The sequence below is a fragment of the Aquila chrysaetos genome, chromosome 15, assembly GCF_900496995.4.
Source record: "Aquila chrysaetos chrysaetos chromosome 15, bAquChr1.4, whole genome shotgun sequence".
NCBI lineage: Eukaryota > Metazoa > Chordata > Aves > Accipitriformes > Accipitridae > Aquila > Aquila chrysaetos.
In genome coordinates, this window is record NC_044018.1 from 20,260,524 (window position 1) to 20,286,799 (window position 26,276).

General features: G+C 37.8%; 1 protein-coding gene across 18 annotated transcripts in view; it reads left to right on the forward strand.

Moving 5' to 3' along the window:
* MYT1L (myelin transcription factor 1 like) overlaps positions 1–26,276 on the forward strand; it is a 312,013-nt gene that overhangs the window by 83,745 nt on the left and 201,992 nt on the right. For 17 of the 18 annotated variants that reach the window (XM_030037591.2, XM_030037592.2, XM_030037606.2 and 14 more), the window contains exon 2: positions 1,224–1,338. The exons of the other annotated variant lie outside the window; for it this stretch is intronic. The gene's annotated coding sequence lies outside the window, so the exon portion shown is untranslated. The remainder of the gene's footprint in view (positions 1–1,223; positions 1,339–26,276) is intronic. 18 annotated transcript variants of the gene reach the window in all.

Here is a 26,276-nt window from a genome sequence, read left to right on the forward strand (position 1 = left end):
GTAATAATAGAATATTGCTTAGTGTATTTAAATGCAAACGGTTTGTTTAATAGAAAATAGTTTTTAACCTTATTTTTGTTCCCATTTTCTAATCTTGTAGAATATTTCCTTGCCTGAAAAGTGTCATATAAGAAATGGAGTACAGTATCTTTTAGAGGATTTATGGTAATGCTGCTGAATTTAGCTGAGCATAAACAGCATGGTGAGCCCCTCAGGGTCTCTTCATTTTCCTGACACACTCCACTGCTGCCCCATTAACACTTCGTCTGTTATTGCCATCTACTCAGTTTAATGAGTATCTTTGAATTTGAAGTTCTACACAAGAAACAATAGCTAAAATAACTGATGCACCTACTGCAGCTTTCAGCAGAGTATCCTATTCCCTTTGTAATTTTATTTTAAATAAAAAGTACATTTCTATTCTTCAGGAGTGTAGTCACATCATGACATTTTCTTTAATTACGGTAGACACTAATCACAAGCACTGAGTAATGACTACAAATATGATGCTGTATCTGTCTGTGTAGAAGGTAAACACATGCTGAGTAGCTGCTAGAGGAGGCTTTTCCTTACTTTAAAATTCATCTTATTAATACTGACTCTTTAATGTGAAGAAGGAATAGTACTGCTGGAGACTTCGTGCTATCAAAGCGGAATATTATATTTCTTCTAAGAAATCATAAGACAGAAGGACTAGGTGCTGTTTTCTGATACCTGTGTGAATCCAGCTAACTGCTGTAAAGGGTCAATATGTGGCTCATTAGATTGGATTCCTAAAACTGAATTTATCACATTCCTCTGAATACATGCATAAAACATCTTAAATTATTAAACAATAAGCAGACAAGGACTCAACCCGAATTAAAGCCTGAATAATACTGCACTGGGACGTGTCATAGGATTTAAGAACAATTCTAATTTTGCACTAATTATTAACTGATCAGCAAAAGCAAAAGATTGCTCTAAATCACCTTAGATATTTAACAGATATGGAAAGTCTTTGCAGAGCCAAATAAAAAGTCTGAAAAATGGAATAAATTTCTGTTCTAGAAAACTGAGGAAATCAGTTGGATATTGGAACACATTTTTTGTATTAAATGCATTTATCAAAAACCTATTTTTAAAAGCTAAAATAACATGAGTGATTTTCTCTGTTCCTGGCAAGCTTGCTATCCTTTAGTAAAGTTGGGTTTTTTTTCTTTTTTTTTTTTTTTTTCTTTTAGAAAATGAATCTGGAAGAAAATTGGTGAATCCAATCCAGTGGACCTACAAGCACTCTGACAGGCTCAGAGAGCAGAGTCTGGACCAAAGAGCAATTACCCCACCAAACGATTTCAGGTACAATTGACCTAAATATAGCACTCTCTTGAGATTATTGACAAGAGTTCATTTCCTGTAGTGCTTTTCCCATTTGCTACTCCTGGTAACCACTGTGATCTTATCTGCCTGGTGCTGCAAGACTTCTGGGATGCAGCTAAGAGTTCTGTTGTGCATTATCTTCAAACAGACAATTCATGCTAAAAGAGTCATTTGCAGTTAAATTAGATGATGCATTTATTATTCTTGCTGCTGAAGTTACATGGAGCAGGAATGAGTGCCTGAATTCTTTTGGACCGGAATGCACTGGAATTCTTTTTACTGTGAAATGAGAAAGGTAGTACTAGTTAATCGTAAATAAGTAGGAAATTTTATTTCATTAAACTGTAACAGTAGAGTCAGCTGTGCAGGTTGGATAGGTTGGAAAACTTGCTATTTGTTTCTTTCTATATATATTTACCCATAAAGTATGGCTTCCCCTAGTGTCATCCTACCTCCAGGCAATCACTGTAGTTATCACATGCTGGCAAGAAAAACAAATGAGCATATAAACCGAGTGTGTAAGTGTACAAAATGTGGATGAACTGAATTCAGAGGCTGGTAGTGATAAAACCCATTTCAGTTTTGAAGAATGCATTTTTCTTAAGCATTGCTTGCAAACTTGTGCAAAATGCTGGATATGTTTGCATTCCATGTATGTGGGATATAGAGAAAATACATGGTGTTCCCTTGGTGTTCATCACAGAGATTTTTTTTTGCATCCTATTTCTTTTACTGAATTCTTATTTGGAGAACCTATGCATTGGCCAGAAGTTCAAAAGGCTAGTATCAGATTCCATGCCAAGCAGCTGTTGAGTATCCATTTTTTACAGACCTTTATTAACTAATATAGCAGGACACAACTGTGCTATTATTTTCCTGTGTATTCCCTATGTTTTCCCAGAAGGAACATCAGAATACTTATTAGGGGAATAAACTCTGCTAATAGCCATAGGTCCCACTCCTCAAAGGAAACTCAGGAAAAAGTTCAGTTGAAAGCTGAATAATTTTTAAGAAAGAGACACATATACAATATATCGGTCTACTGACTTGGTTCCTTTGATGATGATGATGGACAGCAGTTATAAATGTAGTTAGACTCAGGAATTCTATGCTAAAATAAGATGAAGCATGTATCAATTAATTATATTACATAGTAATTAAGTTATTGTAGGGAAAATGTAGATTAAAGGTAGGAGAAAACTTACCTTTGATTTATTTTTTGCCAATTTACTGTAATGAGTTGATGAGACACAGCATATCGCAGTGGAAAGCAATAGTAATTTGAAATGCAAGTATAAGAAGAAGAAAGCAGTAAAATAATCTGTAAAGGTGGGATGAGAATATGCAAGGCATGATTAAATGGATTCTCAGCTGTAAAGGTTGAGGTCATAGAACTTCTTGCGCTGTGCTTTAGGATCCTGAGAAATCTGTGTAGTCTGTTCTGGTGGGCTGCTAAATAAAATACTTCTAAAGTTTGAGAAGTGAGGGAATATACATGAGAAAATTAAATGGATTCACGAGAGGATCTTTCTGTTGTAGTCTTCCTCAGAACAAGACAATTAAGGAACCATGTGCCTAGGGGGAAAAAAAATAAAATCGTTCCTGCCCCAACACAGAGAGAGATAACTCATAAGTAGTTACCAACAGCCCCAGAGTCTGAATTGAAAAATTTACCTTCTTTACATTTGATATTTTACAAATAGAACTTCTCATAGTCTTACTGACTCTTGCAGTTCTGCAAGGGCATAACCTTGCAGGCTAAATCCTACTCGTGTGATTTTTGTTATTTTCTTTTGCCTGCATAAAGTCTATCTAAAACTTGATCTTATATCTGCAGAGGAATATCAGATACACACATTTTGTTAATTACTATCTTTACATTCCAGATACCTGGCATGGCTAACATACAAAAAGCTGTACATACTATAGATAAGTAAATCAGTTTGAAACAGGAACTAAACCTTGAAAACCTCATGTACGGTCCCTTCTTTGTGTGAATGGTCTTTGTGAGGATTGCTCACTTCAGCTGATGACAGATAGAAACATCATTCTGGGCCTTATATTAAGCTCCATCTTGTAATATATTATGGACCCAATGAAAGGTACAGCATCTTAAACATTTTTTAATATAGTTGTTTGACATCTTCAGGGGATGCTCTGGTCTCTTACAGGATGCAGACCCATAGAGGACAATATTATAGATTAGGGATTTTAAGGCACTTTATCCCTGCTGCTTTATTCGGTTTGCCCTGCTATGGTGGTGAAAAGACATAGTAAAGCAACCCTAATTAGGCAGCATAGAATCCCTGGTATGCAACATTCTTCTTAGCCAGCTTTATATTCTTCCTGCTTGTTCTACAGTGCCTCAGGGAATGAGAAAAGTCTGGTCCATTAATTAGACAATTAGCTTAGAGTTGGGAAAGATGAGTTCAGGTTTTGTCTATGCCACAAACTTCCTGCAAGACACTTAGCTAAGTATTGAGCAAAATTCAGCAAGACCTAAGGATCAGGGATTGTGACTGTATTTTCTCTGCTTTTGAAGCAGAATCAGGTGTCCTTCCATGTTTCCGGTATCTTAGTTACCCCATTTAAATAATTGAGTAGTCAGAAATCTTAGCTTCCCTCATTAGCTGAAATGAATTCTCTAGACTTCTCTATCATACTGTTCTTATGTAAGGATATTGATGGAATGGCAGGGATGCAGAAAGCAAAATAATGCCTTATGTTAGTTCGGAGTATTACAAATAGACTGTCGTGATGACGAGTTCATGTTAGCTCTTGACAGTGTAAGTCTTCCTAATATGACCTTCTAAAAAAGCAAGGTTCATCAATCAAAATGTCACATGTTGCTAAATTTACAGTTTATAAATTGCCACTGTAAATTTAAGTAGTAGAAATCATCACATAAAATTGTGCTGCTTTCTCTTTGTCTCTCTCCAGGCTTAAGTGGTTTCAAAAATGAGGCGGTAGGCTCTTTAAATTGCAGTTTCTAGGCAGCATCTCTGCTCCTGTGAACAGGCATGTTGTTTATATTGCATGGGCCAGCCAACTGTGATTGATCACAGGCTGCTGCTGATGTTAGCACACTAAAAAGAACAGTTATGTTAAAGCTAAAAATGCCAGGGCAGGGTCATATCACCAATAAGAATTAGGAAAAAAAAAGATTTCTGTGTTTTATTGGATATATAGCTCATCCTGCCAGAATACCTAATCCCTAAATCATCCTTAAAATTGTTTGGGATCTAAAATCAAATTAAACCCACTATCAAAGGGCATGGTCTCTCTTCACTGTACTGGCAGCTACATGTATAAATCCCAGTCCCATATGAAGGGGAATACACAACATAAGTAAGAACGTTTTTTAAGAGAAAGCTGATGATGATAGACGTGATAATTCTTGTAGCAAAAACTTAGCAAGTGTTGGAGTATTTGGATTAGAAGAGGTAAAAAATAATTTTGCTAGATCATTACAGCTTCTTAAGGCTGAATCCCTCCTTTTCTACTACTGTAGCATTTTATGAAGAAGGGTTATCATGTAGCTTTATTTTGACCGGTTTTCCAGTTTGTAGCTTTGTTATGCGATCTTAAATGATTCTTTTGTCTTCACAAATATTGGGCTGTAAATTTTGGTAGGCAAAAAAAAAAATTTAGCACAGATGCACATTTTACTTTTTTCCACTTCAGATGAATTACTATGTATTGCTTAGCTGCTATATCTAACTGAAGTATTTCTTCTGAAGCGAAGGAAGACACAGAAGACTAATTTGAAAGCCAAGTGGAGTTAAGAGAAAGACTTCATTGATCAACTAGGGTTTGGATCAGGGTTGAGTTAGGTCAGAACTATGCTTTTTATACAGTAGAAATAAAGCTTTTATTAACAAGCCTACATATAGAAAAAGACTTTCTTACACTGAGAGAAAAGAGGTGTAGAAGTACATTGCTACAGCAATAGATTCATCTTTGGTGCACTGAAGAATGCCAAGGAAAGGAATATGCTTGATAAAAACTGTAAAGAATCTTATCCAATAAGTAGCTAAAGTCAACAGAAGGTACATGTTTTCTAGTCAATCAAAGCTATAATGAGAAACTGTTTTAAAAAATGTTTTTAAAAGCATGGCGGGAGGACAAAGCATGTGCAGATTCTTATAAGCTCAGCAGTCCTTTCTGTATACAAATACAAATACAGTTTATGACTCTGTAGTATGTCCTTATTAATGTTATTGCAAACAAAATTTAAAGAAAGAAAAGTACTCTTTAAAAGTTTCCTCTCTTCTTCCAAACACATTTTTGGGAAGGTGCAGAGGGAGTAGACACTACCATTTCGCGGTCACCTTGCGCATTTCAAGAGGGAGCTGCTCCACTGTGGTTTGGGACAGAGCAGGGCATTGCTGCTCAGCAGCTCTCAGTAGTATTGTCCCCAGATGACCTTGTGGATGGATTTCTATTTCAAAATCATACAGAAGTTGAATATTGCTGAAAATAGCATTCACTCTTGTTGTGCTCCTTTTCATGGCTTCTGGGGTGAAATTTATCTGTCCTAATGTAGATGACTTTTATATCTAAATTGTCTTTGGCTAGGCTGCCTTTATAGTCAATGGAGAGGAATAGACGCTTTCAGGGCATGATTCATCTCTTTGGAAGGTAGACATCTAAATATGTCAGATGAATCAGACTGTAGAATAGCATATTCCTTACCAGTGAGAATAAAGAAAACCTAGGGATCAGCTTAGATGTTGATGCCTATATTGCAGATACCTAAAGTTAAGTGAAATGATTGTTATGTCTATAGGAACTAAGAGCTCAAAGTCAGAGGAAAATTCCTACTCTTCAGGAAGCACCTTTTCCTTCAGAGCTCCTGGTTTCACCACGCTGGGGTGCATGTTCATAGTCATAGTCATGAGGTGATAATTCTTAAAAAAAGATTACACCCCTGCCTTCTCCTACTTAGTATTTTAAGATGTGAAAACTGAGAAGACTTTATTGTGTGAATAAGTAATTTGTATACATATACCATCAGTTATTACACCGGTTCCACAATGGCATAATTTTTTTACTAGTCTCGGCTAATAATCTGTATGTACAGGATCTCACCATGGTTTTGATTGGTTCAGCTCCCCAGTAGATGAGGTGGTTAGTGCAATATGCCTGAAAGTCCCCATGATGAATATTTTCAAGTGCTAACAAATGAGTTTTGCAGAAAGGATCTCTGCTTTATTTTGGTTGTGTTTGCTTTAAGTATCGACCATAAGCAGTAAAATGAAACGTACAGGAACGAACAACATTATTTATTAGATATTTAAAATACAAAATCAACAAATAAAGACATGTCTAAAACACTTGAACACCAATGCAGCTTTTTCACATGCCGCTCTTCTCCCATGGTTTGCAAAACTCCAGATCCCAGCAAACCTGCAAGACTTTTGTCAGATACATACCCAGGAGTAGCACAAGGATGACAGCCTGGAGTAAGCAGATTGCTAGTGAGGCTAGCAGGTGCCAAAACATGCTGTTTCATGACCCAGTGTAAAGATGCCAAAAATAATCTCAAACGTACTTCAGTAAATAAATGCAAAACCCCCTCAGGCTTCAGAAATACAGTCTGTAGAACTGTCTGAGATTAAGCAAGAAGCTTAAAGTTAGAAGACCAGTGTTCTAATTTCTGCTCTGCAACAGATTAGCTTTGTTAAGGTAGTGATGTCTTTTGGCCAAAATCTGTATTTTGCCACTTAAATAGATGGCATGTTTTTCAAAAGTAACTGGGAGCAGAACTACGATGGATTCCACAGATGCAAACATGAAATTAAGTTGAATCACATGCAAATGTTGACTAAATATCTTTACCTCATTTTCCCTGTCTTTCAGAGTTACGGTATTTAGCTGTCTTCATTTATAGTCGTTTCAAATGTGTAAACAGCAATAAAAATTGCTTTGTAAGTGCAAGTGTTGTAAAATCAGTTTATTCTACTATTAAAGGTAAAAGTAGATTTATAGGTATAGAACATGTTTGTCAGCCTGAAAAAAAATTGCTAAAGTAAGATCCAAATGGCTGTGTTAAGCAACTGCATTTAACTTTAAAGACAGCAATACCAGGACTGTTGCAAGTGAACTTGAACTTGCAAAGTGCACTGTGAAATTGTCAGAAATACTGAAATAGTCAGTACTGTGTGTTTAGTATTTAAAATAAAATCAATGCAATAAAATGTATGGCTGAAATTGAAATATAAAGGCACGGGTGAAAAGGACTTAAAAAAGCAGGTGTGAAATTTTATTTGCATTTTAAATATTGTGTTTAAATTCGGAATCCTTCTGCCACTGTAGCCCTTTGCAAATCTGCTGCTGAATGTATGTTGTGTAAGATATCTAAAAGTTGCTAAGAAATAAGGGATAGTAATTATGACAGAGGAATGATGATTGCTGTAGTTTGTAGACACCCAAAGAAATGCCCATGTGATAAAATTTTCAGGGTGAAAAAATATTTCCATGGTAACAAGCACATTATCTTAAAATTTGATTATGAATGCAAAGCCAAGGAATCCAAAGTTTAGAGGTAGCGTATAGTAAATGATTGTTGTGGTTTAACCAGGAAAATAATGCAGGAGAGACAGCAACTTAACCTTCCAAAGTTTATGAACGTGTGTATACTGTGCATGTTCTGAAGTACCCACTGAGCTGGCTCTGTGCAAAACGACAGTGTTCTTTATATAAGAGATTAGAAAAGCAAAATCTTGTATGTAGTCTGCCTCTTCATCAGCAAGGCACATAATTCCTTTGAGCCATGGTAAGCCAGGCAGTGCACACTAAAGAAAAGCAAGCATCATTTAAAACTGAGATTTTACCTTAAATGTGTAGGCATGTATTACAAATGTGATGGGTTATATATGTGAGTGCAAATGAAACCAAAGAATGAACTCATAGAACAAGATACAATCTCTGATTCAATATGCTGATATAAGAGACAGTCATCCTTAAATGACAGAATATTTCAAATGGAAGCCACTTAATTAATCAGATACACAGATCTATCTACCCCTGTGTACACAAGGAGCCCGTGGTTTTCACAAACAAGAACTCTCATCCATATGCAAAAGAGGAGGTGAAGGTTTGGTTTGGCTTAGTCTTGCCTGTATTTGAACAGGGCTGATAAAAATATGTACGTTTTGTCTCCACATCTCTTAGGGTCCTCTTAGCTATATGTCTCAGCATCTTTTTCCCAGTAGTCTGTGTAACAAAACCTAAAAGTGATGGCTTGGTTTCAAAATCTGGTGTGGTATTATCTTCAAGGTTAAGATGCCAAAATACAGGTGTCTACATGCAGATATCTTGCTCCCTTCTTAGCCAATGGAGTTGGGACAGTAGGTGACTGGCATGCTGAATCTCTTTCTAGGCTGCACTGACTTTACTGACTGGATATCCACTGAGTACATTGGAAGTTCTGACAGTGCTAGCATGTACATGTCTAAATTTAATCTTCTTGTAATATGACCCTTTTGCAATCCCTGAATTGTCTGGAGTGGTGTAAGCTGTATATTCAGCAAAGTAATGCAACCAATCTCTCCTCTTCTGTACTTTTAAAAATATTTTATTAATAGTTTCTTTTGTTAGAGAGGACTTCAAGGTTCTATAGAATACTGAACTTCAAAAATATTTGAATTAAAGTTCAGATCTTAGAAGGTGTTAGGTAAAGGTGGACATCTAAGGGTATGCACAGAAGTTGCCATGGAAATTATGTGTGCAACCTGTCTGAAAATTGAAATGGGTTAAGTAAAGAATTTGTTGAAGTATTTAACGAAATCTGTTAAATGTGAGCTTGCATTTGGGCATTTCCTTTTACCTCTATGAATATTTACAAATATCCTAATATTTAAATCCATTTTACTAAGTTGAAAGAAGCTGTGCTTTCTTAAAGAGTAGGTGATGAGTTGCAAAAAGTCAATGGTTAATTCTTATGAGAAAACCCTTCAGGGTCAGATGGAGTCTACATGATTTTCTTAAAATCTTTTATAGAGATTAATTAACCGATTCTTTTCAGGGAATATTACCACATATAACTTATGCTTAATGTAAACAAGAAAGTTGTATAATAAGGGAGTGGCCCCCAGAAGGGGTCTGCATTTACTTTCAGACAACAATGGCAAAATACTGGCTTGTATAATGGGACAGTGTTTTTTTTCCTGTTCTTATTTACAGGCTTTCAAAGCTGCAGACAGTCTGTTTAAATTGTGAGCCCAGTAACAAGCACAATAATGAGGACCCAGTGGAATACCCTTTGGTGAGAAGGCTTGGAGAATTTGTAGAAAGGGACAAATGTCTCACTTGGAGTGGTTTCCTGTGTCCTATACAGAACCCTTCAGGGGAACTCTCTCGCTCTGTGATGATGGGTATTCACTGAAGCTGACCCTTCTTCACCTCCTTTTCATACATTTATTAGCAGTCTGACTTTCTGGGGTCCTGAGAAACACATTGAAGTTAATGGAAGCTGAATATATTCTTTACCTGTGAGAATCAGTCATAAATTTCTTGTTGAACTCATGTAGTTTAATTAATTCGAGTGACAGTGGTAGGCAGCAGGAACTACTGTGCTGTAACATATTACATAGAGGATAGTCCCTATACTTCAACCTGCCTCTTTTGCTGTTTATGATGCTAAAGGAAAATTTTTGCTAAAATCTGGATCCAAACTTTTTGTAGAAAATAGGAATAATTGGTAATGAAATAGTCATTCCAATATTCCTGTTGTTAAAACTCATTCCAATATTGCATTTCCAATAGTCAAAAGTAAATTCTGTTCTGAACTAGATGAATGAAATAAGATGGTTAATATATGTCTTTTAATCACATCTCAGCAGGATCTTCAGTTATTTCATATTATATGTTGATCTACATTAAATGGTCCAAATACTCAACAGCTAATACATGCCAGAATTAACTTTGTTAGGGCAAGTTAATTTGATCTCCCCAATGCATATGCATTATGAAGACTTCTTTAATTACATGATCACATACTATTTTTCTTACAAGACCTTTTCCTCATTCAGTTTACAGAATATATGATAGTCACTTAATGAGCAGCTGTTCAATATTCTGTTTTCTTGACATTGTTCAGTGTGTGGCCCCATACCTTGTTTACTACAGAGTATTTAAGCCCTGCTCTGAAGACAGAATTATTAATTATTATTAATTTCCTTTTGGGATTTTCCTAGTGATCATCAGTATAGTGTCTAAGTGATGAACAAATATTAAATTAGCTTTACTGCAGGCCTCTGAGATCAGAAGACAATGTGATTTCCATTTTATGGCTGGGGAACCATGGCCCAGAGAAACTGTGTTCAAAAGGTGCCACTAATCTACAAGATCAGCCTGAGGTGCTTAGGTCCGAAAGCCTCGACTCCTTACTGTTACATAGAACTTTTCCAACTCAGGTCTTCCTGTTTCCAGCTGTCTCTGAGCATTCATCACTTCTGCAAATTCAAATGCCTCATCTCAGTGTGTCACACAGAAAATGAAGAATATACTTTTAGTGACTACCTGTAAAAAACCTGGTTTGAATTACTACAATGGGAACTTATGGCAAGTAAAGATAGAATCCTACTTTCTAGGCCAACATCCAATTACCTTAACCATTCTTTCTCATCTTGCAATGCTGTCCCATTTTTTAGCACATTTCTTCGAAATTCTTCACCAAATGAACCTTCTTCAGTACACCGTTCTGATTCATCCTTACAGCAAGGCCATCTTGTGCACTGTATGAGGCAGGTGTATTCTGGGAAAAATGGTACATGAATCATGCCATTAGTTTCCATCATGATGCCCATTCACAAGACGGGGAAAAATTAGGTTATATAGGCAACCTGGCACTTCTGACATCTTTGTCCTTGATTTGGTCATGTTAAAAAAGTTATTTTAAAAATGTGTCTGTGTGAGAAAGAGAAAGGGATAGAGACAGAGAGACAGAGGGAAAGATAAAGAGTACACACTTACCATTTTAAAAATAGGAACCCATAAGAATATCTTGACCCCCATCTGAATTATGAGATGCTTGGAACCTTAAAATCCGCCACACCGTGTTGTACCATTCTTCTATTAAAGGAGATGCATGGATTAATACTCTGTGAAAACTACTGCTGGAGGAATAAGATACAAGATACTTTTTTCATTACGATGAGACTCCACAGATATTTACCGGTGGCACAGGAGTCGTGAGAAACTGAAATTTGGTTCCCAGAAGTCCCAAAAGGGTTTTTTAGTCATCGTTGATTCTCTGCTCAATTCTCAATGGATGTTTTCTACCCCTTTTCTCTCTGTCTGTTGTAACTCTGAGTATAACCCAATCCTATGTCCTTAGCAGAACAGGTCTAGTTCTCACTGCCCCACTGGCTTCTTGTCCCATGTTGTTCTTTTTTTTTACCCTGAGCATAGCCCAAGTACTTGTTCTTTACCTGCTTGTCTTCAGTGCCTTTCTACAGTCAGTGTCTGTACATCTTCATCCCTCATTCCTCCAGGGCTGGATTCCCAGACTTCTGTACGCCCTTCTCATTCCCACTGGCTCTCCATCCAGAACTCCATCATCAAGCTCTTTTTCCAGTTTCTGTGCCTCCAACCATCCATCACTTGTCTCTTTGCACACCTGTTCCAAATACTACCGTTAAATGTTGGCTCTTCCTCTGTCTTTCCTCTCTGCTGCTTCATTTTTCCGTTGGACAGTAGGGAACTGATCAGAACTCTCTTCATGTAAATTTAATTGTAAATCTGAGAGCAGAGCCTCTGTTCACTCTAGGACAACGTTGCGTGAGTTTCATTTTCTTTGCTCAAAATTTGGACTTAAGTCTAAATATAGGAAACAGAAGTGATGTACCCATGACTGTTACTCAAGACCTGACCCTATTCCAAGCAAACCTTTCTAGTCCTGCTAAAGACTTACCATGTCTGCTTCTACTTAGGCATTTCTGCTTTTTCTCTCCATTGCTGATCACACTTTATCTGATCATCAGTCTTGTATCCAGACAGATTCTGCTACATGAAACCATACTTTGGGATGTTGCACGGATGCAACCTCAGAATTCAGCACTGAAATGAGACCTACTGGTTATTTGAGTTACAGATGCACCTCTCGACACATCGCAGTAACAGCTGGGTGGGTTAATCTCTTCATCACTCAACAGACTGTTAATGTAATGTAATAACTTGGACAGAGCCTATGCAGAAAAATATTGCAACACAATCTATAGAAATTGTACAGTGCCAAGTACTGTTCAGTTTACTTATTGTGCACTTGTGGAAGATTTGAATCCAGAAGGGGTCACTGGTTTATCTAGTATCATATCTTGCTTAACGCAGGCTGGATAATTTTATCTGCATACTTTTTTATTGTTCTATAGCTGAAGATGGCCTAATCATTATTTGATCTTGAATTTGAAATATCAGAAGGTGGTGGACTTATTTCTGTCCTCCATAAGTTATAAAGCTTTGCATCACTTCTGAAACATTTCTAGAAAATGTAGCCAACTCCAAGAGGGACTGAGCTAACATCTTCTTGTGAAAGTGGTGTTCCCTGTGAAAGTAAACTAGGTAGCACTGGGAAGTACTCAGTTTGCATTTATTAATAATTGTATTTAATTTCCATGCTTTCAAAATGCACAATGTCTTGGAAGCCTCACAATACTGCTGTCTTCTTCCACTGCTTCTGGCTCTCTCACTCCATTGCACTTTGCTTTGTCATCTTGGTGCCTCATTCTTTTCCTGGCAAGGAACTTGGAAGAGCACATCATCAATAAAAGATTTGGGAAAAAGATGACAGGACAGCCTAAGCTTTACAATGGAGTCTGTGGGGAATATTTTAAATGAGGGCAAGGATATTGGATTTGGAGCAAGACAATAATGATGGTTAGATTTATTAGAATAAATATGGGAGATCTGTGCTCAGTTCCCTGCCTTGCTCACATCTTCTGGCTGCTCTTGTCTTTCTGTGACACAGTTCCTTATCAATAAAATGGAAATAACACTGTCTCACATATATTAAAGTAGCTACTTCATGGATACCATAGAAAGAAGAAAAACATTGATTACATTCAACTAGTGTAGTATTATGGCTTGCATGAGTGCTGTCATTGATGGTATGTCTCGTATGAGTACTATCATTGATGGATTGGGAAGTTTTAAACCTAAGACAACTGAATTTTTCCAAGCCTTCCTTTGTTTGCACTGTTCTGACCATTGTTTTATTATCCTCCCCTCCCCTCAAGTGATACTCATGCTTTCATTGTTTGTATTACCTTTGAGCTTCTCACAGCTACCCACTACTGCTCATATTTCACTACTGCTCCTGTTCCTCCAGAATTCCCTCTATCTTGTTCTTTTACTTCAAATCTGGTTTCCTGCAGCTCATTACTCTGTGCACAGCAGCTTCCTTCTCCTTTGACCTATATGCCCCAAGTCAGTGTAGAGGGACTTTTGGGCTGCATGAAGGTGGTGAGGCATTGCGAGCGCTTATACCAATGAGAACATGACTGGAAATACCAGTCAAATATAGCACAAAGATATGTAACTACTCGATAGAGAAGAAGGTATATACGTCTGTTTTCACAGCAGGAGTCTTTGAGTTATGTGAAGTAGCTCTTTGATCTCAATGACGTGTTCTTAAATCAGAAGGAATTACTTGTGGACTTAAGAACAGCCTAGTTGCAAGAGAGAGGAACCGAACTGTGTACTAACCATGCCTGTACTCATTATGCTTACACTGTCCTGTTTGTCTTCGTAGTTGGGGTAGCCCAAGGCAGATGTGAGCTCTGTTGATACTACTGTCCTCACTGCTTCGTCACTCAGGTGTGTGTATTTAGAGACATATTCCATAGTTGTCTATGCCAAGATATTCTAAAATTATTTCCAAGTTAGTTCTATTGCGGGAAGACCCATCTGTCTTCTGGGGACGAATTGTTCAAACAGCAGCATTCAACCACTGTGGAAGCAAGTCAGGTCTTTTTTCTTGCTGCAAGACCTGCATAAAAGCATGGCCAAATTCTAGCTCACACAAAGGATAATGGCATAGGCTTATGTGCTGTTAAAGTTTACAGGTTTTCCTATGAAGGGTTAAGACTAAAAGTGTGTAAAGACTAGCTCAATTACAACCTCAACAGCCACCACCACCTCACTCAGCTTTGAGCACATTGTGCAGTTCCCAGTTCACACTGGTCTTCAATATTGACTAACATGGCATGATGAATAGCTCAGAGCATTTTGTAGAGGTAGCTCAGAACAATTTTGTAGAGCTGAGGACCTGCCCATGCTAGGTCACATTGGACAACAAAGAAAAACAGCCTTGATCCCTTCCTTCTCCAGGAGGTAGGAATTTTGTAGATCCCAGCTGGTATGAGCTGATGGTCAAGAAAATGGGCCCTCAGAAAAATAACAACCAAGACTGAACTGTTTTCTCTAAACAAAGTAGACACAGGCATGCAAAATCAGTCTTCATATACAGTTCAGGAAAATGGGACTTAGTCTCATGCTGGCTGTATTTCTTGCCAAATTATGGCTTAAAATGTAGATGTGAACCAGGAATTATGATCAGCACAGAAATGCAACGAATTTTCATGGAGCTAGTAAATGCGGTCCTCCCGCTAGGTTTGTACAAACCTGTGTATTAAATGCAGAGGCAAAAAAGGGAATTTTGTGGCTGCTGGGTTTCACACATGGCACAATGATGACATTGTCTGGCTCCTTGAAATAGAATCTAATTACTAGAGAAAGAGATTTTATTGCATTCAAACAGAAATACTCCTTTACAGAATCCTTTTTGTCCTGAGAAACATGTTCTAGTTCATACTTTTACATTTTTAATAAAAAGCATACCAAATTTTCTGCTCATCTGGTCCTAGTCTGGAAAGCGATGTTTTTAAATTAAGAATGATGGGCCTGATTCTACAACCTTATTTATGTGAGTAGTCCCACAGTGACTACTCTATTTATCAGTGCCAAAGATACCTAAGATCAGAAAGCTCTTTCCTTTCATTTCCTGAAAACTAAAAGACAGAAATCTATTTGCAGTTCTCAGTGAAGCTTTAGGATGCTTGGGGCTTTGTCCATCCTAACTGAGTTTACACTCCCTAATGATGTGTAACATTCTTACCTGTTTTGTTTCTGTTTGAGTGATCCATGAGTACCTGAGCACAAACCAAGCTAAAATCGGGGAAAGTAAAATGAAATACACATTGATACAAATGGGGTATTATCTTCAGTCAGAAGGCCTGTGTTCTACTAAAAGTATTTTTCATGCAGTACCTGCCTTTCTCCTTTCACTTAACAGGCTGCCCAGGGAAGTGGTTGAGTCACCATCCCTGGAGGTATTTAAAAGAGCTGTAGATGTGGTGCTTAGGGACATGGTTTAGTTGTGGACTTGGCAGTGTTAGGTTTACGGTTGGTCTCAATGATCTTAAAGGTCTTTTCCGACCTAAATGATTCTATGATTCTATTTACTTAGGTAAACCTTTGCAAGGCAAATATTTTTTTTTTTTAGCATGATTAGGTGAGAAGGAGTTCCTTGTACAACTGGAGTCATGCACTGATTCTTGAGCTGTTAAAGGCAGAAGATGTTACCATCAGAAAATCAGCCTTTTGTTATCTAAATAAGCAGCTTTGATTATGTTTTTGATACAGAATGTGTAAGAGAGCATTTTACTATTCCTATGCATGCCATTTGTTTAAGATCATGTGCCACTTTGTTTTCATTGTATTATTATTATTACTCAGAGGTCTTTTTATTTTACAAGATACCTCCGAGGAATATATATTTTTGAATATTCAGCAGTAAAACTTGCTGACACTCCACCTGTAGTTGCTAAACATTATAAATGGTGCTTTTATTTTGATTTTTTAAAAATGTTTTGAAAGAACTTGACTTTTCAATTCACTAAAAGAGCAGATTATATTCCAATCAGATATCCATTGGAATGCATAAAGTCACTTCCAGTCACCATTTTTCCTGCATTTACCTGGTGTTATTACTTGGTAGGGAATGTACTCATTATTGTATGACCAAGTAACAATAGTCCTGTGACAGCTGCGAGCAGCTGGAAAAGATTAGAGCAACCCTAAAACTGCTCTTAACTGTATGAATGCTGCTGCAGAAAAGATCCTACACTGAAGATGTGATCCTTACTCTCTTCTTCTGCATAGTCAGGAATCTAGGTCTCTGTTTTATACTTTTAGCCATTTGACATTGAAACTTCAGAACATGTATTTTGGTTGGGAGCACAGATATGTAAGATATAATTTACCAGCAAAAATGCCTTCAGAAATTCAGGTCTTCTCCTGCATCTGTTCTCTCCTTGGAAGAAGAACAGTGTTAACTAACCTGGAAATCTAACATTCTGTTATAGCACACTCCTGGCACCGCTGTCACAGTTCCTTTCTCATAATCTTCCAAAATCCTGATAGAGTCTGGGATTTTGATCTACTCACATGGCCCATTGTACATCTCTCATGTCAAATATTAAGTGAATCTAATCTTGATGGAAGATTTGCCTAGGTCCCATATTGTTAGCCTATTTACTCTTTTCCAGAGAGGCAAAGGACTCTGAAATTTTGATGTGGTCATTAACATAAGAATGTTTCATGTTAATAAAAAAAATGCAGTAATACTTCAAAGAGGAGAGACTTCCAGAAATATATTGCTTACAACTATGGTAGAAGGATTCCAACCTATTTATACTTCTTTTACTAATTATTAACCATTAAGGCATGAATAGGGTGAATTTTGATATGAAGTAGAACTATTAAATTGTTATTTATGTTTTGTTTTCCCTTCAGTTTCCTTTAATTTTCAGTTTGGATCCACTTATCTTGATATCTGGAGGTCAGATTTCAAAGGTGATTCACATTCTTAAAGACATGTACAGTACTGACTGGGATTTTATGAAGGGCCCAGACTGCTAAGCTACTTATATAGGAAATCTCATCCCCATTGCTGAGACTTAGATATAAGCACTCCTGGAAATACCACTAGATACTTACTGCACTTTCGGATGTGAAAGTACCTTTGAAAATCTGTTCCTAAGGGCCCATGTTGTACATCAAGCTATATTAAAATCCTGATGATTTCTTCACACACACTGAAACTGATAAACTGTGAAATGATTATTCCATCTCTCCAGCTTGTCTCCCCCTCTTCTGTCCTTCTTACACAGAATCACACAGTAATTCAGGTTGGAACAGATCTCTGAAGGTCATCTAGTCCACCCTCTTGCTCAGAGCAGAGCTGCCTTCAAAGGTAGACCAGGTTGCTTGGAGCCTCATGCTGCTTTGAATGACTCCATCTTTCTGTGTACCCTGTTCCACGCTCATTGTGGGTTTTTTTTTTGTTTTGTTTTTAGACAGCTAGCTAGATATGCTACTGTTCTACTGATCTTTTGATGCAGATGTAGATGCTTCTCATCTATTCCTCTTCTCTAACTCGTCTCTTTTCCCCAGTGATCCCTTTTTTACCCTATTTCCTGACCTCTCTTACACTTGTTGTCATTTTCTGCTGATTTTCTCTTGACCATGTCTCTCTAGCTCTTTCCTTTTATAATTAAAGAGCGTATCAGTCTTTATTAATGTTCTCAATCCTTAGAAAACCATCCTGACTCTATTTCCCTCTCTGTTGCTTCCCACTGTTGCTCCAAGATCACTTGTGCTATTTAATGCATTCACATTCTGTTGTGTTAAAAGCATCTGATCTTCAGTGCTATTATAAACCCCTTCAAACTGGCTTCTGACCTTCTTGTTAGCTGATACCACTCTCACCAAATTACCTAATGATTCTCTCTTAGCCAATTCTTCATCCTGCTCTCACACTGTCAGTTTTGATCGTACTAAATCTCATCATACTTTGTATCTTTGGCTCAATTCTGTACTTGTTTTCCTCCTAAATCCTTAATCTTTCCTATTGTACATCCTTTGAAGTGTCCTGATCTGATTTCTGCCAAAATCCTAAGGAGTTTTAGTTTTGATCCATCTCTCCTCTCATTTTACACATCACCTCTACAGTCCTGTCCACAAATAAATATAATTGACATCTCTGTGCTGCTGACTCAGATTTATATCTGTACTCCTTAGCAGCCCAAGATGGGCATGATTAAAAAAGGGCTTCCTTCTTAGACCCTCCTTACTGCTTGTTTTCTCAGTCACTATCTTGTCTGTCAGGCCAGTAATACAGTCATACAGGCCAATGTTACCTTTGACTCAGACCTCTTCAGATCCTCCTATCAAGGCTATGTCTAAATATTTCAGATTCCTTTCTTGGTAACACATCTAAGGTGTGGTTCTTAATCCCATACCAGTAAATCTGTTGAAGTTGTATTACAGCATATGTTCTAAGGTCCTGACATGATGTCCATGCAGTTTTTAGCTAGAAATGTTTGGCAATATACTAATAAAAATAATTCATATATGAAAATAACATATATGAGTGGGTGAATTGCGCATTGTTTAAGTATGTGTGAATATGGTGCAATTTATATAGAGTTTGGGGTAAAAGGTGGAAAAGTTGCAGTAGGCAAACTAATCTCAGGAAGTCTACCTCATAATAAGTCTTAAATTTCACTGTCAAGTACAGTTTTATTTTTTAACTTCCTCCTTGCCTTTCTGCTGCACTCAGCGTGCAAAAATGTACATTACTGCTATATTGTTTATCCACCATTTCTGATATCTCTGAATTTAGCTTGGTGTTACCGTACATAGTTGCATAACAGAGGAAACTAAGGATGGATCCTTTGCTTTGGGTTTCTGTATTTTGACAGCTATTAATCAATGCTGTAACTCTGCATTTGTGTTGCCACATTAAATCTGCAGTAAAAATTCACTCTCCCCGTAAGGCAAACGGGATCCTGAAAATTTGCATGCTGTTCACCTGGGTGTGCTTGCTCTTCATCACAAGATTAAATATGCTTCTGAGGCTGAAAAATAAGCTTAGCAAAGTCAACATTTATGCCAGTAATATAGTAGAAAATGTAAAATGTTTCCAAGCTCAGAAGTCAGCGAAGTTGCTGAAATGTAAGTAAATGCTCGGAACAAATTTAATTGTATCACGGTCTAAGCATATGTGTATTGATTCCTAGGACAGACGGTTGGCTGTGTGAAAGACAGGAGAGAGTAAGGGTAAAGAAGAGGGCCATGAATTCAGTTTCCAAACTGTTTTTATTTTGAAAAGCTTTTTCATTTCAAAAGGCATCTGAGCATTTGAGGTACAATGAGAATAGAGAGACTACATAAGAATTAAATTCCCCTAACATAATTTTAAAGTCCTTTACTGTTTTTTTTTTCCTCAAAAATGCACAAAAACATATGAGCAATGAGAAGGGCACTATGGGTTGAGTGCTAAAACTATCACAAAGCAAACCAAGAATGTTAAATAAATGAACATTTCTTTTGCTTTAAGTTTTATAAGCCTTCAAATTACATTTTTTTGTATTTTACTTTTTATCCACTGACTTTAATTAAAACTCATCAGAGGTATTTGCGTTTTTATGGGTTTTTCTCTTTCAGCTGTACTGGATGTGACCTTTAGTAGCCTTTTTTCTTTAGAAATGTTCTCTGGACCTTCCTCTGATGTGAGTGTTCTTGCCTCATCTGGCATTGAGATTCTACAGCTTTATCTGCTTCAGAGTAAAGGTGGTCAGATGCGGCTGTGCTGATCTGCAGATTATCTGGTACAGTACTGCAAAACAGTGAAGCTGCAATCCCATTGCACTCCTAACAGAGACAGAAGTCAAAGCTTTCCATGAATAAGATCTATTTTCAAGACCTTAAATAGTCTTGAGAAAGTATTTCAAAATTGTAGTAGAATTTATTATAATCATACTAGCGATATACTGCTATACATTGCTACAACAAAGATAGGAAAAAGCCCTGGCTTTGTATATATGCTTTTAAAACCACTTGCTGATATATTTAGTCTAAGCATAGGGTAGTGTTTTGAAACTGTAGTGCGGAGAAGAGTGGTATGCTGAAAGCCTTCGTTCAGTGTAGCATGGCTGGGGCAGAGGATTGCAGTTAAGCATAAATACAATCCATAGAGTTGATCCTGTCCCTCTGTCCTTTCTCATATGCATAGTACCTATCTTGTTGAAGAGGGAGTCATCTCTTTTTCTGTGTTCATAGCTCATACTGATAGCAGTCAAGGTCCACTGGTGCTAATGCAATATAAATTGCTGTTCAGTAATAGTAAGTTTAAATGCCCTAAGCTTATGGTATTTACTGCTTGCAGAGAAGGTAGGCTGTTAAGATGCTATTCCCAGGGCTTTTTTCTGCCCTCTTTGTTAAAGTCTAACGAGTCATCCTAAAAATTAGGGAGGAGGAAGAGTTGTGATTTGACTGCTAGTCCACAGGGAGCTGGTTGAAGATCATTGCATTCATTTCACATAGGCCACTGAACAGCTCTCAGACCTTAACAATTTTTAGCCATTATGTTAGCTAGGTTGGATTTGAACTAGTAACATAAAGGTGAAAGGCCCTATGGACCATTATCAATCCCTAGTCACATAGACCTCTTTTGCCTGTCTTCTTAAATTTGTGCTTCATCAGCGAATGTGATTCTAGCACAAAGCATCCGGAACTTTTGGTATGGACTACACAGACACAAGAGGAGTTTCTCTTAATAATTTGGGCAGATTTTAATGCACCACATAAACTAGTTTTTTATAAATTTAGTCTTTAAAAGTCCCATTAGTTTCCCCCTTATCCCCCCACCTCTCTTTCTTTACTTTGCAATAATATTTTCTGCACTGATGTGAAATTTTATGAGATCTTATGTAGAATTTTTATTTTTAATTTGTCTCAATTTTTTTCCTAACAAAGAACAGTAAGGTGAAAAACAATGGGAAGAAAAATGAAATTATTTCCACTGTGCCTCTTTCGTTCACATTATCTCTGCTTTTGTGTGTAAGTGTGTACTTGTGTGTGTGTCCACATCCTTATTATGTCTGCTTGGGATAAAGTTCTGGCGTGTATTACAAACTCTATACAGCAGCACTGAAAGGAAGGACTAACCTTGCTTTAGTATGATTTTAAGTAACCGTGTAGGACCATGTGCATACTCGGTATGTAATTACTGGTATAATTTTGTGTAACCACACTGGTACTGTGATACAGTAACTGTCATAGAATCCAAATGACATCTTTTGAAATCTGCATATTACCATTTGAATACTTATTGAATATAAATTATGGAAAAGCAATTAGTTATTTGTATCTTTCTAAGCCCCAGACAATAGTTACTATTAAAAATCTGCAACAACAACAACAACAGACCCCGACAATCAAAAAAATTTCAAAATTATAAGTATTAGTACTGAACTGGGAATAAGGAGGTTTCAAGCCTACAGATCAATATCTATTCTTATTTCTTAGCTGGGAGGTTGTATTTTTTCCACATTTATGAGTACAATTAAGTGTTTAATTCAATTAAAGGATAGTTTGTAGCTCTGCAGCGTGGAAAGCTATGTAAAACCCTGGAAGCTGTGAAAATTGGCTACACACCCAGTTAGCTCATGCAGCAAAGAATTAGCTGAAATGGGAAGTCAATTAGCAGCAAAACTTTTATGCAGCACTAAGCTGTAGGCATTGAGTTAGCCAACCAGGAGTTGTACAGGCTACAGAAATGAACCCTTTCTCTACTGACACACACCAGTTTTAGGAAACCTTGTGAATCTATCTGCTGTTCCCACCTTGCTACTTGGAAGTCACGTGTAATGGTGGAAAACCCAGCCTCTTTTCGGAAGGGAGCTGTCTCTGTAGCTCTCCACGAGGATAAAAAAATGGGCCTGGAGTTCAGGTGGCTATTAATCATTAGGCTGTGGTGGTCATTATTAGCAAATATCCACCCTCAGAGCAGTATTCACATATTGGATTCTATGCTCAGATCTGTCGCTGTCAGCACTGGGTTTTCTTTTAACATCTGTGATTCTGTTTTTTTAATCTACATAATGAGTGTATCATTTCTATGTAGTACTTAGATGGTGAATCATATCTTGCATGTCGAGCACAAGTACCAGCCTGCATGGTCAGGCTCGTTCTGCTTGCTGTTCAGGCTGACTGGATGTCAGCCAGGTCTGACCCACCACTCTTAGGACTTTGTTAGCACAATCTTCTGCCTGAGCTAATTAATCCCTGACCAAATCTGCTTTGTGTCTGGCCAGGTTGGAGCATGGGCAGAAGAGCTGGGGTCTGTTACAGTCCTGGATGCGCATAGACAAGCCCGGAAGGAGGGCTGGGTGGCAAAACAAATCATTTTCATAAAAAGAGGTTGTCAGCTCTTATTCCACAGATCCAAAATTGCATGAACTCCCACAGCTTCTGTTTTATTGGCAGGGCTTTCTGTTTTCCACCTCATTGTGCAGGGTCACGCCGAGTGCCTCACTCCACAGATTAGTGCCCTCTTTACTCTGTGTGGTAGGAGATGTTCAGCTGGGGAGGCTCTCTAACTGCTGGAGAGAGAACAAGATGTGTCCCTGGATGTTTATAACACCCTTTTGAATTCCTCAGATGAAATGTGGAATATGCATGCAGAGTGTTGTTATTGCAGGGATATTCAAAGGGAATATTGAGTGCCTGCAGGAAAATGAATTTAAGCTGCAGTCCTGTCATTGGATTCCATCTCGACACAATCAGGGTACAGGATCAGGGCCATAATGAGAATATGTATTTGAAAAAGGAGTTTAAAAGCAGCTTTTAAAAAGGTCTGAAAATGTGTTTTTTCATTCCCCTGATCTGAATTTGGCAGCAGCATAATCCCTGGGGGCTGCCATTTCAGTGATAGTTCCAAGAGGAGACCCAGCCTAATGACCTGTATCAAAGCGAGAAGAACAGTGCTGCAGCCAGACATACAGAGAGCTGCTGCTGCCAGGAGACACTGAGAACAGGGGATGGTTTCTAGAGCCACTCAGATGTGGGATTTGCCGTCAGCTCTGAGTTGTATTCTGAGCAGGATGTTTGTGTTATTTGAATACAAGAAACAAGGAAAAAAGCACAAGAAAAGTTCTAGATCTTGCAGAGAGGTGTGAAAAGTCTAGTTCTGTTTTTTTGGTTTTTTTTGCTGTGTCTTTTGGCTGCAGCTTTGATTTCCTTGATATATCTTTTGATTTTCATATTCCATGTTCAAACATGTTAGTTATAGGTCATTTAAAAAGAAATAATTGTCAGAGACTTAGCCTTTGGTTATTAAAAATAAAATGAGTTTCATTCCTAAAGTAGGGCAATATTTTCAATGTTCAGCTATGTGGATTTTTTGCTCTCTAAGCCCTAAGGCATTTTGGACTTCCCTCTTAAAAGTGCTTTCCTGTATGACCAATGCCATATATTTTTCTTAGCTGTAAGCTGTAGAGGAGAGAGGCAAATCCCTGTTATTTATATTAGTCTTGAATGAGATCAGAAACTGATTCATCTGGCAGTCAGGGAAGTCACCTAGGGAATTCCCTGAGCGTGGCACTCAGTCTGAGTAGAGTTACGCGTATCTGTTGTACTACCCTGGAGTACATTTACTTTTCATGTAATGCGTTACACATAGTTCATAAAGTCTGATATCTCACCAGTTCGCTAATGGCATTGATTATTCTCAGACAAGGCATAGGTGGCTATGGCCTTGTGATCATAGCAGTGAAGAACAGGAGGTATTCACAGAATTGTAATGCTTGTTAAAATATATCATTTCTATTGTTACCTGTCTTGTTATTTTTATAGAACATTTGCCATACCTATGTTGTTAGAGTGGATTCAGAAAGAGCAGAAACTTTTTTTGCTTTTCAGTTTCCTAATTATCATTGTTTTAGTACAATACATTATTTTGTATAATGCAAATCTGCCATACAGTAGTTATAATTTTATTCCAAAGTACCAAGGAGAACTGCCACATGAAATTTAATCACCTCAAACATAAGTTTTTCAGTAGTTTTCTTCGTACTTCGGTAGCATGTCAGGTGTTTGTTTTAGATAAACAAAGATTATTATTTTTTTATTTCTTTAAATGTTGCTTTCTCCATTAGAAGACCACCACAAAAGGTAAAGATAGCTGGCTACACATGAAGAAACTGTACCAAACTATACAGAAAAACATGTTGTTTCCATTTTTCATAAGTGGATTGAGAACAGCTTGCAATCTGCAGTGCTGTAAGATGTGGTCTGAAGTAGGTCTCTGGATCACACTGGGCGCTTCATGCAAAGGACTACTGCTAAGTTTTGCCCCACTTCCCTCCCAGGAATGTCTGTAGGACAAAATCACAGCCTTTTGTCTGTCCATGTGATGTGACATTCCAGATGTGGTCCTGCTGCATGGCTTGTGCACACATATCACTGCTATGTATTCCAAAAAAAGTTAGGAATTAGGTTTTCCTGTTATGGTCTATCTACAGGAAGAGACTCATCCAGTAGGTCAAACAGCATGTGATAGAATATTGATTAGCTTATTCTTAGTGTTGTGTTTCATATTTCTTTCTTAAACATTTTGAACTTCAGCCCGTTCCTTGACTGCAGTTAAAACTATTAGAAACTGTTTAGTTGTCAGTTCGCTTCTGCATGCTCATGCCTTCTCTGGTCCTAAATCCTTCCATCAGACCCACAGTATGGATTTCACATAAGCAGCTTAAATGAAGTATTAACTTGGCTGTAATCTGTCAGAGGGCATTCCCAGGATGCTTTCCCACCACGCTGTTTGCCACTGGACCTAAACCATGTAGTAGAAAGGCTAATGGTCTTCAGAACTGGACATGTAGTCATAGGGGAAGAGGTTGATGACTGTTCCAGGATCCAAATCAAAATGGACGTAGGTATGTTGAAAAACGTTTAACTGCTTTCTGCCCAGACTTCTCCACTCCTCTGTTATATACAGATTAATGAACGTAGACCAACAAAGAGAAGGGGAAGTCACCAACTGGGCTTGTTTGCTGTTTCATTGTTCAAGCTACTTGCAATTTAAATAAAATTTAAGCCTGTAAAGTAGGCCTGTCTACAGAGACTACTATGAAGGAAACGAAAATACCTTTCTTTATGCTGATGACTTAATATACTACCTGCAGGAAGTCAGGATATTAGAGTTATTGAATGCAAATTCCCTTATTCTATGCATAAGCAGTTTGCTTAGAGTCTAATACACTGATGAAAAAATTTTACAGTATTTTACTATATGCAGTGATCAAAGTACTGTTGGTGTAAAGGAGGAATACAAATAGAAAAGAAAATTTAATGGGTCATATTGGAAGATGGAGATGGTATAGAATAAATAAAGCACTTCATTTAACATCTGCCAGACACAGGGGTCGGCTTTGCTAATTCCCTGGTCATTTGTAAAACTTTGTTTTTACTTTGCAAAACAAACCCCAACTTGTAGGAGTCATTATGAATGGCCAGATTAATGTGCAAACTATTCTGGTAACCCCTCGGACACTGGCCTCTTACCATTTAGTCTTAGGGAATAAAGTGTTTACATGCCTAAAAAAGCCTGTGTTTTTAAAATAAATCTCCTTCGCGCTTTTATCCAGCAACATTTTTGAATTATTAAAAAATAACACAGAGATAACTGTTAGTGCTAGTTACTATCACCTCACATTTTTCATTCTCACGTTAAACTGTAGTCCCTTTTACCTGTTAAAATCCCTTAATCTAGCTGCAGTAAACTGCAGAGGTTAACTGGGGGAGTATAAGCCCTGTGTAGGCTTTACATGCAAAATGGAAGGCAGCGAGTGCTGCCATGGGAGGGTGACCTCTGCGCTGGCGCTGCCTGCGCCCAGCAGCCTGCCCGGGAGGCCGTTTTACCCTGGGGATGCTGGGACCCAGGTGGTGCCCCCGAAACCAATGTCCTCCCTAAACTGGCCGTGGGGAGGGCTGAGAAGAGGCAGAGACTGCCGGCGGTAGAAGCAGCTGCAAAGCGGCCAAAGCAGTGACCTTCACGTAGCTGTCGC